Source organism: Lonchura striata, chromosome 3 (genome assembly GCF_050655825.1).
Source record: "Lonchura striata isolate lonStrDom1 chromosome 3, ASM5065582v1, whole genome shotgun sequence".
Lineage (NCBI taxonomy): Eukaryota > Metazoa > Chordata > Aves > Passeriformes > Estrildidae > Lonchura > Lonchura striata.
Genome location: NC_140705.1, coordinates 71,933,554 through 71,946,492, shown reverse-complemented (window position 1 = coordinate 71,946,492; position 12,939 = coordinate 71,933,554).

Here is a 12,939-nt window from a genome sequence, read left to right as displayed (position 1 = left end):
GTTCCCCTGCAACTACTTCTGATAGGATATTTTTTATTGTGGAAAGGCTTTTCCGAAAAAGTAAATGAGATGTATATATAGTGCTGGAAGGCACCTAACAGCATTACAAAAGACAGGATAGAGGGGTTACTTTTTAGATATATGAATAAAGACCAACAGCAATATGGAAAGAGCAGGAGATATCCATGTCTTTGAAAAAAGTTTAAGGCTATTTTGAATTATTTGTACTTAAACAGCACAGGCATCCTGTGAGGCTTGAAAATTCATGTACAGCATTGCACATTGAATATCAAGAAAGTTAAGGAGCATGAAGTGCATGCAGCCGACAAGTGTGATTCAGAGAAAAGGAAATTTATTCAGAGTCTTTCTGAGTAAACCCCTAGTTTTATAAGAAACACCATGAACTGCATGGCTTAGCCACTTCTGCATAGCAAATTGCTCAGTTTATCGGTTTTAGAGTCGCTTAAGGCAGTATCAATTTTACCTAGATTTGTATCTACAGTTCCAGAGTACAGAGATAAAATAAACTTATCTTTAGACCACAAAGTCAATACCCCTACTCCCTCAGTAGGGTTCTTTTTATGGATCTTTTACTGTTTATACATTGCATGAAAGAGATAAATGGACACTAGTTCACAGAATCACAGAATGGGTCATGTTGGAAGGCACCACAGGAATTCACCTGGCCCAACCTCCCTGCTCAAGCAGGGTCATCCTAGAGCACATTGCACAGCATTGTGTCCAGGCAGTTCTTGAATATCTCCAGTGAAGGACACTCCACAGCCACAGTGGTTCAGAAACCATTAAAATGCACATTAGTAAGCACTGGTGAGCATTATCACTGAAGCTGTAATTGTGGACTCCTTGGTGATACCTCAGGAGCAATGTGGTGTTTTAAAACCTGCCAGGTTATGTGAGGTTCCTCCCAGCCACTAGTGCTTGGAAGAGAAGTGAGTCTGCATTTGACAGAGTGAAAATTTTCCTAAGCCTTAGCATTTGGAAACACTGACCCTCAACCTTTTTGCCACCCACTGGGAAATTATTCCTAGCCGTGAGAATTGCCTCAAACTACTCCCCTGAAGCTCAGTTACCATTGGGAGTGACTTCAAGTACTACCTTATTTGAATTTCTTGCCTCCTTGGAGACAAAGTCTCCTATGAATGAAACTCACCTGGCCTTCCTCAAGCCACAAAATCTGCTTGGGCTGGGCATGGGTCCAACATGGATGCCCCTGGGGTTTGAAAGCCCTCTGGCCTTGCCAAATCCCCAGTCAGCGCCTCCCTCATCTGGGCCAAGGTGCCATCCTGGACGTGCAGGAAGCAGCAAGTGCCACAAGCCACTATGGCACTTGCATGTGCCTCCAGCCAGGCTTGGAAAAAGTCCCAATCCTACTGTGATGCAACAACAGACTGCTTTAGATGGACATGCCTGCAGGAGAGGGCTCCCTTCCTTCTCCAAAGTATGGCTGGCTCCATGAGACCACAGGCAGGTTCACAAGACCACACATGAGACCACAAAGCAAGCTCCTCATCTTCCTAAGTGATTCTGTGGCTTCATTTTTCCAGACCCACTGAATAGGTCCAGTGTCTGCTCCGAGTAATGGGAGCTGTAGGCGCTCATCATCCAAAACATGCAGATTTAGGAGTCTTTATTCCCCATGAGCAATCATTTTAACCCCTCCATGGTGTTCAGAGACTTAGCTGGAGGGGCATACAGCAGCCAGGGATCAGACTTCTGTGGACTGTAGCCGTGTAAATGTCTCATCAGCAACGCAGCTGTATAAAACTGATCAAGACAAAGAGAGCTGTTTGGAAAAAGCCTCTCCTGCCCGCCTGGCTGGCCCAGCACGGCCCCGGTGCGCAGCCCAGCAGCCACGAGACGCACACGCCGCCCGCAGCAGCAACCGCTATTCACAGAGATGGAAGGAGCCATTTTTTTGTCATTAACAAAAGGCAGTGTCTATTAAAAAAATAAAAGGCGTCACAAAACAAACAAAATGATTCATTGGGATTTTAGAACTCACCTCCAGACACAGCGGGAGGGGAAGAGCTTGCCATTACCCATTCTGCTTACAGAATGGGATCAGCCCAAGAAAAAGCATGTTCCCACAGTAGACAGTTTGAGCTTGTTTTGTCAGACACTGAGGTTCAAATGACCTTTCTTTTTGGCACAAGGATTTTGGCAGCCTGGAGAATGCTGGTGCTAAATAACAGTAACACCAGCTTTTTCCTGGTACCACATAGAGTAAACAATGCAAACAGTGTTTCAGGGACTTGGTGGGGCTGAGCTGCCGATTCGGATGCAGAGACAGATCAAACTTTGGTTAGAGAATGAATGGCTCTTATTTACTTGTAATCTCCACCTTGGTGACAGACACAGACATGCATGTGAGAGAAACTCCTTCTTCAAAAAGATTTTTCACCTTTCTTGTCTTTGTGTTCTGCTTCTTCAAGTATCTTCTTAGATGTCATCTTGTCAGCTAATGTGTCATGCAGAAAAGGTACCCAGTCACAGGAACAGTATTGAGAAGCAATTGTACAGTATTAACAGCTACAGAAAAAGCAAACATAATCCTGCACTGCAAGTTTTCTACCTCAAGTTACCTTTTAATTCAACTAGTTGTGACTTTATGTCTATTTTTTGTTTAAAAATTTTTGAGTTCATGGGAAAATTTAAATTAATTTTGTCAGAGGGTTAGGGATATTTTGTACTTCACTTTTCCCAAGGTTTGTGAAAGGTTTTGTGAAGAAAGAAACCCTCTTAAGTTCTGATACAGAAGGACCCTGCCCTCTGGGGTCCCTCAGTCATTATTAGATATCCAAGAATCCAAGCAGAGGCCAGATTCCTTCTCCAGACCTGTCTGGTCTGCATCTTACTGAACTGCACTTCACTCCAAACTTGAGCATGCAGGTATCTACAGCTCCCTCCAGCTTCCTACCAAGAACAGACTTCTCAGAAGGCCAACAGAAGGCATTTCAATTGAAAAAAAAAAAATAAAAAGGGCAATCCAAAAAGCTAAGTGCCATTATCTTTTGACTAGCTTAGCTTTAGATTCACTTAAGGCAGCAAGGCAGAAGGATTGCTGGAAACTCTCAAAGACACAAGAAATAAATTGCATGACTCAGGACTCAGTATTAGCTGGAAGTGTTTGATTTATTTCCTAAAGACACTGACCCACCTGGATGCTCCAATGGCTTTGGTCTCTGTCTGTCTGTTTTTCCACTGTTCCACTCTTGACCGTCACTGCTAAAAGACGTCTTCCAAATTAAGACGTTTTATACATTATTACAACATTGAAACAAAATCAGGTGATAGTTTTCAAAGGAGCTGAAGGTAGAAAGTCAGCACCTCGCTTCCTTTTAGAACCTTTGACATTCCCATCTTCAATCCCAGCTCCCTGCAGCAGTGGGCACAGCAGTTCAAGCAGTCAGCCACCAGCTCAAAAGAAGGGCTGAGCTGGTGGTCATCAGTCTCAGCTGTGAGAGGAGCGGGAGCAATGTCCTCTGCAGTCACTGGAAAGGATACAGCGGTGCAGATGAAGCTCCCACAAAAACATAAAGCTGTCCAGGTCTCAGGCTGCAGGGAGTGCCAGAGTCTGGCACTGGTACTGGATGACAGCAGAGACAACAGCTGTGTGAAATGCAACCAGGCAGATGATGTGCTCATGGTGATGGCACTAAGAGAGGAGTGGAAAGGTTAAGAAGCATCAGGGAACCTGAGGAAGAGATTGGCTGGTGGAGCCACTCTACACCATCCCTGTGGCAAATGCACCTGCTGGCTGCATCACAAGGAGCAGAGGATCCCCTACCATCTCACCACATCAGGCAGAAGAAGGGAACCTCAGATAGTGGGCAGGGGCGGAATGGAAATAGGTCTTTTCTAGAGGCAGCAGGTGAATCCCCTCCCACAGGGAAATCTGGTGTAAAAGTTCTTTGAAAGTGAAATTGCTTTTTGTATTGACCTGAAATATACTTAAAAACATCAAGAGGTATTTGTCTTCCTGTGGAAACTGATGATACTAGTTTTTTCACTGAAAGAACATAAATGTGATATTGCTTTTGCTCTGTTCAAGTATAACAAATACTGTCCTAACCTCATGGCAACAAAAATGTTAAGACTGAATGAAGAAAACCTTGCACAGAATCAAACCCTACTACATGCCAATTAATATCTACTCCTAAGGAAGGTACTTGCAATATTAAACCATTGCTCCTTTATGTAACAAAAACTTATTTTTCTGAAAATAATGGTTTCCTGGTACTTCTTTCTAATCTGACCATAGATTATTCTTCCAAATATCTTTCTATCTATCCATCTACTTCTGTTCTCCCCACAGAGGTACCTGTAACACTTCTAATGTAAGTAAGTTTAAACTCCTCAGAATGGTGAGAGCAATGCAAGCTTTTGGTAAGGAATAGCACTTTCTCATCAAGGAGGTGAGGTGGAAAACTGAACAGAAGCATCCAGGTGTCCCACTGTCAGTGGAAAACAGAAGAGAGCTACGTTAAAGAAAATAATTTTGTATTTTCATATTTGTCCAAAAGAATGCAGAAAAAGGAAAGGCCAGAGGCTATCTACAGAAGCAGCATGGATCAACATAGCTAACAACAGACATTTGATCATCTTAAGTAGAAATAAGTCATTCATATTTACAAACATAAGCAAAATTATAATCTATTCAGAAAATAGCTTATCTAACTGTGGAGCAGACAGTGTGTCCACATAGATGTCAGTGGCACAAATTCTATTTGCTTCTGTCTGGTCAGATGAGTCAGGAGTATGAACAGTAAATTTTCAGGACCAAAGGTGTCTTGAAGATGGCTTGATCAGCTGCCTAAATATTAAGCCATAGCCTATCCAAATGCCAAGTGAGCTGTTAAATATTTCTTCCATTAAACTCAACAAACATTACCTCTCCTTTCCCCATGGGCAGACGGCAATACTACCCAAACCCATCCTGATCGCTCCTGCAGCCCTTATACCCAGCCCTGACCCCAGATCCCAGGTCTTTCCTTCCCTCCAAAATTATCGAGTTCTGTCTCTCTGCTTCAGCCTCTGCCTGAGGCACACTGCCTGGATGCTGCCAGTGAAGCTCTGAGACTGGAGTGGATGGTGACCAGAGTTCCTTTCTGCTTCTTCACTCCTGGGATGAAATGCCCCATTTTCAGACTCAGACAATGAAGTTCAGCACCCTGACCCTGCAACACATTCCTCAAGTCTCTGTTAAATTAGTAAAACAGGTATTTAGGGACAAGTGCACTCATCTGAATGCTCAGACACAGTAATTTGGCACCTGGTCCTGTTTGAAAACTGGGTCAACTGCTATTTTCCTCTCAAATCTCCTCCTTTCACTGGTGACAGTCAGCCAAAACTACTTTTCTAATCCAAGTCAGTCTTGCAGATTAATATGGCAGAACATCAGCACCTATATCAAAGAATTACTATCTGTGGGGCTGGAAAACTATGTGGTCCATCCTATTGAAAAAGTAGGATCTCAGCAGCCTTTTCAGAATTACATCCTGAAACATATGACAATTCTCCCAGCAAACAGATGTGTCAGAGAGAGTGTAAGAGAGTTTTAATATGTCCCTGAAAAACTTCCATAGATTGATGTTGTGAACATAGTCAACAGGCATAATTTGCAGCATCCCCTGAGCAGATGCTCAGGTAGAAGACTATATGGAGAGCAGCAGGAAAGACTGAAAAGGGGATTGATTGTGAAAAACATATTCTGTAGGCTGAGTGCATCTTGAGTTTATATCAGTTTCACTTTTGGTCACCTGTGTGCTGACATACTAATGAAGGCTTGCTGCCTACTTCTCAGTTTTATTACATTTTGTGTCAATCCTGTACACAGAACTACCCACAACCAGAAAGCCTGGGGTGCTACCCATTTAGATTTAGAAATTGACAAACTGAGAGCAGTTGACCTCAAGCTTTCTGTTCATTAGAACAAAACTAAAAATCTCACTTTGAGCAACTACACAGAAAAACCATGATCAGGCTGGGCTCAGTCTTTTATTAGGCTGTGCCAATCCCAAAGCCCAGCCCACTCCATGGAGCCTGTGAGAAGGGACAACTGAGGCAGGAAAGCAAATCACAGAATCAGAGTCCTGATGCCTTTGCATGGTACCCCCAATCCAGTTTGTCTCTCCTGAAGGTGCCACAGTCCTGGGTGAACATATAAGCACCATCACCAAGCCTAAGTGGGGTCTTCAGCATAGAGGCTACTTGAGAACTCAAGCCTAGTATCCAGTGACATTTTTTTAGCCTGATTCATAAATCACAGCTTCCTATACACAATTGGTGGCAGTGATATAATTGCATCCAGTCCCTCTGGATACAATTACAGGTTGTTGTCTGTAGCCAATCATTCCCTCTGTGTCATCTTGTGTGAACTCCTGCCAGTTAACCTTCATTCCAGCCCAACCTTCTGTAATTATGAGATCATCTTTTCCACCACACCATCGACACCAACTGGGGTGAAAACATCTATGTTTCAGCCCCATGTTGCAAACACCAGTCATGGTGCTTGCTGGTTCACACTCATGGACAGGACATTTGAAGCTTCTGGGATCTCCCCAAGGAAGGTGATGGAGGCGATCACCATTTGATGGTTTGATTGTAGCTTTGGGTGTTGCCATGATCTACTTGCAGTGCCCTTGCCCTGGACTCTGTTATTCTCAGCATGCTGGACACACTTTAATTCAGATTCTCAGCTATACTTGGTGTTTAGTATGATCCTGCAAAATTCCAATTCCTGTTTTGAGCAGCACAGTGCATGTTTATGGTGATAAATCCCAAGATGCTCATCAACAGATGCATGTTACTCAGGCTGACAAATTATGTCTGAGATCATATACTGTGTTTTGGCAATGGGTTTTTTTAAGTCTCAATTCAAGACAATTTTTTGCCAGTTTGAAAGCACAGCTGAACTACCAGAGAGACTCGTGCTTAACTTGGATGTATTTACTATCAAGTGTACTATTACAGCTCTCCTTTTTCTAAATTGATTGACCTTGTGAATCTTCCTTGCAACTATTTTGGAAAGAGATGCTCATGGGAACAGGAGCTCCTCAGTGCTCTAGTGAGACCGATCCATCTCCAAGCCCTATTTAAGAAAAGTTACCCTGAAGACTCTTATGGTATTGGCAGAGGCTGGCTCCAGCAGTGTGTCACCCCAGCCATCCTCTCCCAATGACAGGGCCAAAGCAGGAGCTGTGAGGGCCAGCTGCACGGCCAAGGACCTTCAGCTAGTCACATCAGGATTTCTCCAGCCAACAAAGAACTGGAAAAGTAGCAAAACACTGTGTCAGCACAGAGAATGTTTAGGTCTTTCAGAGAGTTTGTTTAATTTTATGATTCTAATAAAACATGCAGGGTTGACCTATTTCACAGAGTTTCTTCTTTTCCTCACTGCTTCTTCTGTATTTTTCTTATCAGCTGTTCTTCCTATAAATGCTGCTGCTGAAGCAGTGATTTTTTTTCATTAAAAAAAAAAAATTCACTATAATTTCTACAGCCTGACCACACTCCTCTCTTTGTTACACTGTGCCCCACTAGGAACTGGGAGGATGAGCTCCGCAGCAGGACCCCCACTTTCAAAAGTACTGGGATGCGTGTGTGCATGTGTGCAGAAAGGGAACGCGAGAGGGAGAGAATGTGTGTGTCCCCAGTTTAATTAGAAAATTTAATTGGATGGAGTTTGGGTCATTTTTTTCCCCTCCTTTAGAGCTGGCTGCAATAAACAGACTCTTCTCTTTCCCTTTCATCCTTCAGTGGTTTGTAGTTCTGCATCTGCTCTGCTGGCATTGTCTCTGCTAACGGCCATACCGATCAGGAAGCCAGAGCCAGGAGGCAAATGAAGGGACTGCATTGATAAGGCTGATCACTGAGCCCCACATAACTGGCAACTGTTTCTGTCTTCTACCTCTGGAGATGAGTTGAACAGATTGTGTAAAATTTGGTGGCTTCCAAAAAAGAAAGGGGGGGTGGGGGAAGAGGGAGGGACATCTTACTGCCTCGGCCCTCTTGCTACCTGGTACCCAGGGGTCTGTTCAAACAACATCCTCAGCACAGGAAGCAAAAGTGAAAAATTCGTGGAAGTGAGCAAATCCGCTGATTTCAGGGAATGTTTGTACAAAAGAGCAAGAGACTAAACACACTGCTACTTTTTTCTCTAGGGGCGGATGCTACAGGCTTAAGCTCTGCCACAGTACCCTCCAGCTCTCAGCTCTGGCTCTGCTGTGGCAAGAGAGCAGGCAAAGCCTTGCACCACATGCTTGGGAAAGTGCTCAGCTCGGACACAGAGGAACCAGTGCCAGGAACAGTGACTAACATTCAAGAGAGTCTCAGCATGTGGGACACTTCTCACAGATGCTGTTTTCCATTGCTCAGCATCTCATCACACAGGATATGGGCCACAGTCATAAGGTGAGATGGATATTTGTCATCTCTACCCAGAAAAAATGGCCTGGGCAAACCGAGTGGTGGCTTTCTTGTTCTCCTCAGTTTGACTTTCAAACAAGATAGTAAAGATCTTCTCCCTCACCATGTTCTGCCACCTTTCTGCACGTGTTAGCAGCTCTTCTGATGTTCACTCTGTGTTTGAGAATGCAGAGGATTTACATGGAAGATGTTTGCCCATCCTTTTCTAGCACAGAGAAGGATTATGACAAAATGAACCACTTATAGAGGACAAATTTTGATGCAAACAGTTCCTTTCCCTGAATTTTAAGACAAAAGGGACAAGGTGGGCCTCTACCATATCATCCTGCTGGTTCCTCAGGTGGATCAAGTTCAAACACAGCATTATATGGTCCACACGCCCCATAATCTCTCTCTCTTTTTCTTCTTGCTTTCCCTACCCCCCAGTCACATTACACAGTCAGGCTGGGATCAAATTCAGCTTGCTTAAATGTATATCATTTCCAAGTTGAAGTCTAATCTGCAGCCTTGTCCCCAGTGAGATACTCAATTTACCACTCCTGTAACTAAAGCTCATTGTTACGGCTATAATAATCAAATGTATCACTTTCCTAAAGGATACTTCTGGTCAACATTTTGCATTTTTAGAAACTTCTCTAAAAAACTCTTCTCTTTGTTATGTCACATGCAGACTTCCTGCTCCATTCAACCTTTCTTTTTCTTTCTGTGTCCTATTCATTACACTAATCTAGAGGCAAAAAAAAAAAAATTATATTTCCCTTGAAAGAATCAAAACTGTTTGTGTCTATGAAAGAATAATAGCATGACCAGGGGACTACAGATCAATGTTATCCAGATCAGCACTTAAATGGAAATCACTCTGCATGAAAAATTCACGATGCCCTCTATCCTTCACATGAATAATGGGGACATCTGGTTACAGCAGACAGAATCATTTTACGTGTATATATATGTGATATACAGAACTGTGGGCTTTCAGTGTAATCCAGACAATGACTGGCATTGCCAGAATTAGTTATTTTATAACTATTTTGAGGAGACTAATACACCTTCCTCTAATGAAGACAAGTTCCTAATAGTAGCATTATCAAGACAGGACAATGGGCTAGATAAGATCGCTGATGAGATCCTGTGATACCTGCAGGTTTTACCTGCTTCTATTTTTTAACTGAAATTTTTGATACTGATGAAAGGAATGGTGGCCAATCTTCTTGCCCATTTATTTCTCCTTCTTTGGCCTTGGCCCCAGTGAGGTCTCTGCAGCCCTTGGACTCTTGGCAACACCTGCGTTAAGGAGGAAGTGCAGAGCCTCCCCACACCCCAAGCACTTTGCACACTTTTTGCTCACAGGTGTCCAAAGCAGTTTACGCCATGATGGACTAATGGAGCAGCTAGCGAAAAACCATGTCTAAAATCTCTGACCACAATACTGAGGACTGTACAAACACCACTTACCTACCACCCTGACTGCCCTTCTAAAGACTAAAGCCTCAATGCTTTATGTCCCAGGACTGAACAGGACCTTCTCATCCTTTAAACACAGCTGGAGGACAAATGTCAGCAGGTCCTCTGACCTTCTGGTGTGGTGCACTTGGGTTAGGAACACCCCTCAAGAAAGTGGAAAACCTAGCTTGTTCCCTTCTCTGCTCCCACAGGACCTGATCCCATGCTCTCACCAATCCAGGGAGGAAAAGCCTTAAGGGAGAGGCTGAGGTGGAGAGGCAATGCCTCCATCTTTCCTTCCACATGAGGCCACTGCATGAAGACTTTAAGGGCTAGGAGAAACAGAGCCCTGTGCTGCAGTCTTCACATTTAAAGGCATACATGAGTCTCAATTTCTCAGCCTTACCTTTCTGTGGATTTATACTTAACATGATCCGGTCTTTGGACAGAAGTTGCCGTTTTGATTTGTAATGGGGATACCCCTGTCTTTAGTTAGGCTTTTGAAAAGAACATTAGGCCTATATTGTATTTCTTCTCACAGAACTCTCACAGCTGCTTCAGTTTTGCCTGAAAACACATCCAAAGTTTAGAGAAATCAGTGAGCTTCCCTCCTCTTTCTCAGGAAAGTCAAGAGTCAGTGTGCAGTGTTGCATAGAATCCCAGAGCCCAGAGGATGCATCTCATGTCTGTCCCCACCGTCAGCCAAGAACAGAGGACAGGAGGGCAATTCTGGAGTCCAGGAAGGGACACAGCAGTGCCTCATCAGTGTGCAGTAATATGGAGGAATGAAGAGTGGGCAGCAGTGGTGCTTTTAACTGTTGGGCATGAAATGTAAAGGCAGAGGCCAGCATGGAGAGCAGACCAACTCAAATGGCTTCAGGATATGCATATACAAAGTACACATATGTTAGAATTTGAGATTAATACTTGGAGATTAATACCTTGTCTTAAACCTGGAGAAAAGACATGAACAAAAGACATACAAGCTCAGCAATCCAGAGATAGAAATGGTAACAGATAAATCAAGATTATCTCCCACCATAGAAGAAAATCAAATAGCATATTTGTCGTTGAAGTTAATGATATATCAGCATGCGCTTTTATGATCTATATATATTTAGCTGTCTTGGACAATATAATCAGATTAGATCAGCAGAAGAGAATCCCATACTACACACTTATGTCCTAATAAATATGCACGAGAACTACTTCACATGCTGCTCAGGCTAGAAGCTGCTCTCTCCACTGCCATTAATATTGATTGGTGTTTAAGTGGAACTCACTGTCAGTCCATTGCACCAGCTCTAATGTGATAGCCATGGTTAGTGGAATTTCTCTTTCTAACAGAGACCTTAACCTTCCTGCACTTTCTGATTCCCTCAATGCCCGCTGTCTCCTCAGGTGCTGCCTCAATCAAGCAAAGATGTGGTTTACATAGAAGAGAATTTTTCATATATGAAGAGCATAAATTTTTTTCCCTTCACTCACACAATTTTAAACATTCAAATGAGGAAATTACTGTTGAGTGGTACAGACTAGATCTAATCTCATTAATCCAACAATCATTGAAATACAGGACTTCCCCTGAGGCCATGGATTAATGACCAGCTAGGTGGAGCTGCTGACATGAAGCACAGCCAAGTGCCATTAACCCCAGCCAGGCATTATTTAATCCCAGAGGAAATGTCCTGTGCAAAATTTGTTAGCACTTGGGCAAAAGGAAGAGGGAGGAAAAAGGTGCACATGGTCTGGGTGCATGGAGGGCGTCCTTCCGGCTGTTGCAGACGGGGCATCCCTGCAGACTCCCACGTGTCTCCCACGTCTGCCCCAACCCACGCTGACCAGTGGACACGTAATTAAAATGAATTAATGATCTGAAGCAGAAACTGTGTTTAATGAAGCCCCACTCAGACTTGTATGCTAATGCCAGCCCTGTTTGCAGACAAATATTTACTAACCTTCTGTGCATAAAGTGACAGGCCACCTGTTCTCCACTCTCATTATGTCTCCATAAGTCTAAAGGTAACACTGCCTGGTTAGACCTACAACATTCAAACTTCAGAGGCTCATAAACATCTTCAACAAAGCCAGATCTGCCGAGCTCTATTTGTTTCAGTCTCTCTCTTTTTTAACTCCAGCTACTGTACACTCCCTAGATGCAAACTCAACTAAATGCTGTTGCCTCTTCTAGCATAAGAGGTAATTTCCTGTCTAGATTCTCACCAAATAATTTCTGTCTTCTCAACCAGAAATCCTTTAAGGTGCTCCCAGCCTTGACAAAGAGCTCCGAAGAGAAACACAATAGGAAATGCCATATTATTAGTTGCAATAGCACTACTGGCAATACTAATAGTTATAAAAGACATCACATTCATAGCAGTTGCATTTAGCATCATTGTAATGTAATTATAATGAAATTAATAACAGTAATGGTTTAAGAGTCTACTCTTGTTTTCATTGAACTAGATGGGAGTTTTGGGATTTACTTCAGGGAACAGGGTCAGATCCTAAACAAGCAAGGATTATCCTACCAAAAAAAAAAAAAAGGAAGTGGTATAGGATTAAGTCTCCCTCCCCTTTCCACTCCAAGCAAAAGAAAACCAGGAAAGATTAGAAAGCTGTCAGGGAAACAGACAAGCAAGAGACAAGCAGAGGTTAAAAAGCAAACAAAGCTGCATGCATAGCACTGGGTGTTGCCCCTATTCACACCAGCAGGGGAATGTCCACCTGAGCAGTCCCTTACCAAGAGGAATGAGGGACCCCATGCACAGCTCCTCTGGAGGAATTAAAATGTGCCTCACATTTCACCTCTCTGCTCAGTGGTTTACGCTTGCATTCTGCACTGAGGTGTTAGTTGCTCCTATGTGCTTGGGCTGCCCATCCACCCCAACACATGAGTGTGGGAAGTTCTAGGATCCATGGGAGGAGACAATGTTTCCACACATGCAGGTAGCTCTCCTCCTTTGGCACACAGGACAGAGGTTGCTGCACACAGAGAAGCCAACACAATGAGTGACCAACTGCAGCTTGGACACTCAAGTGACACCA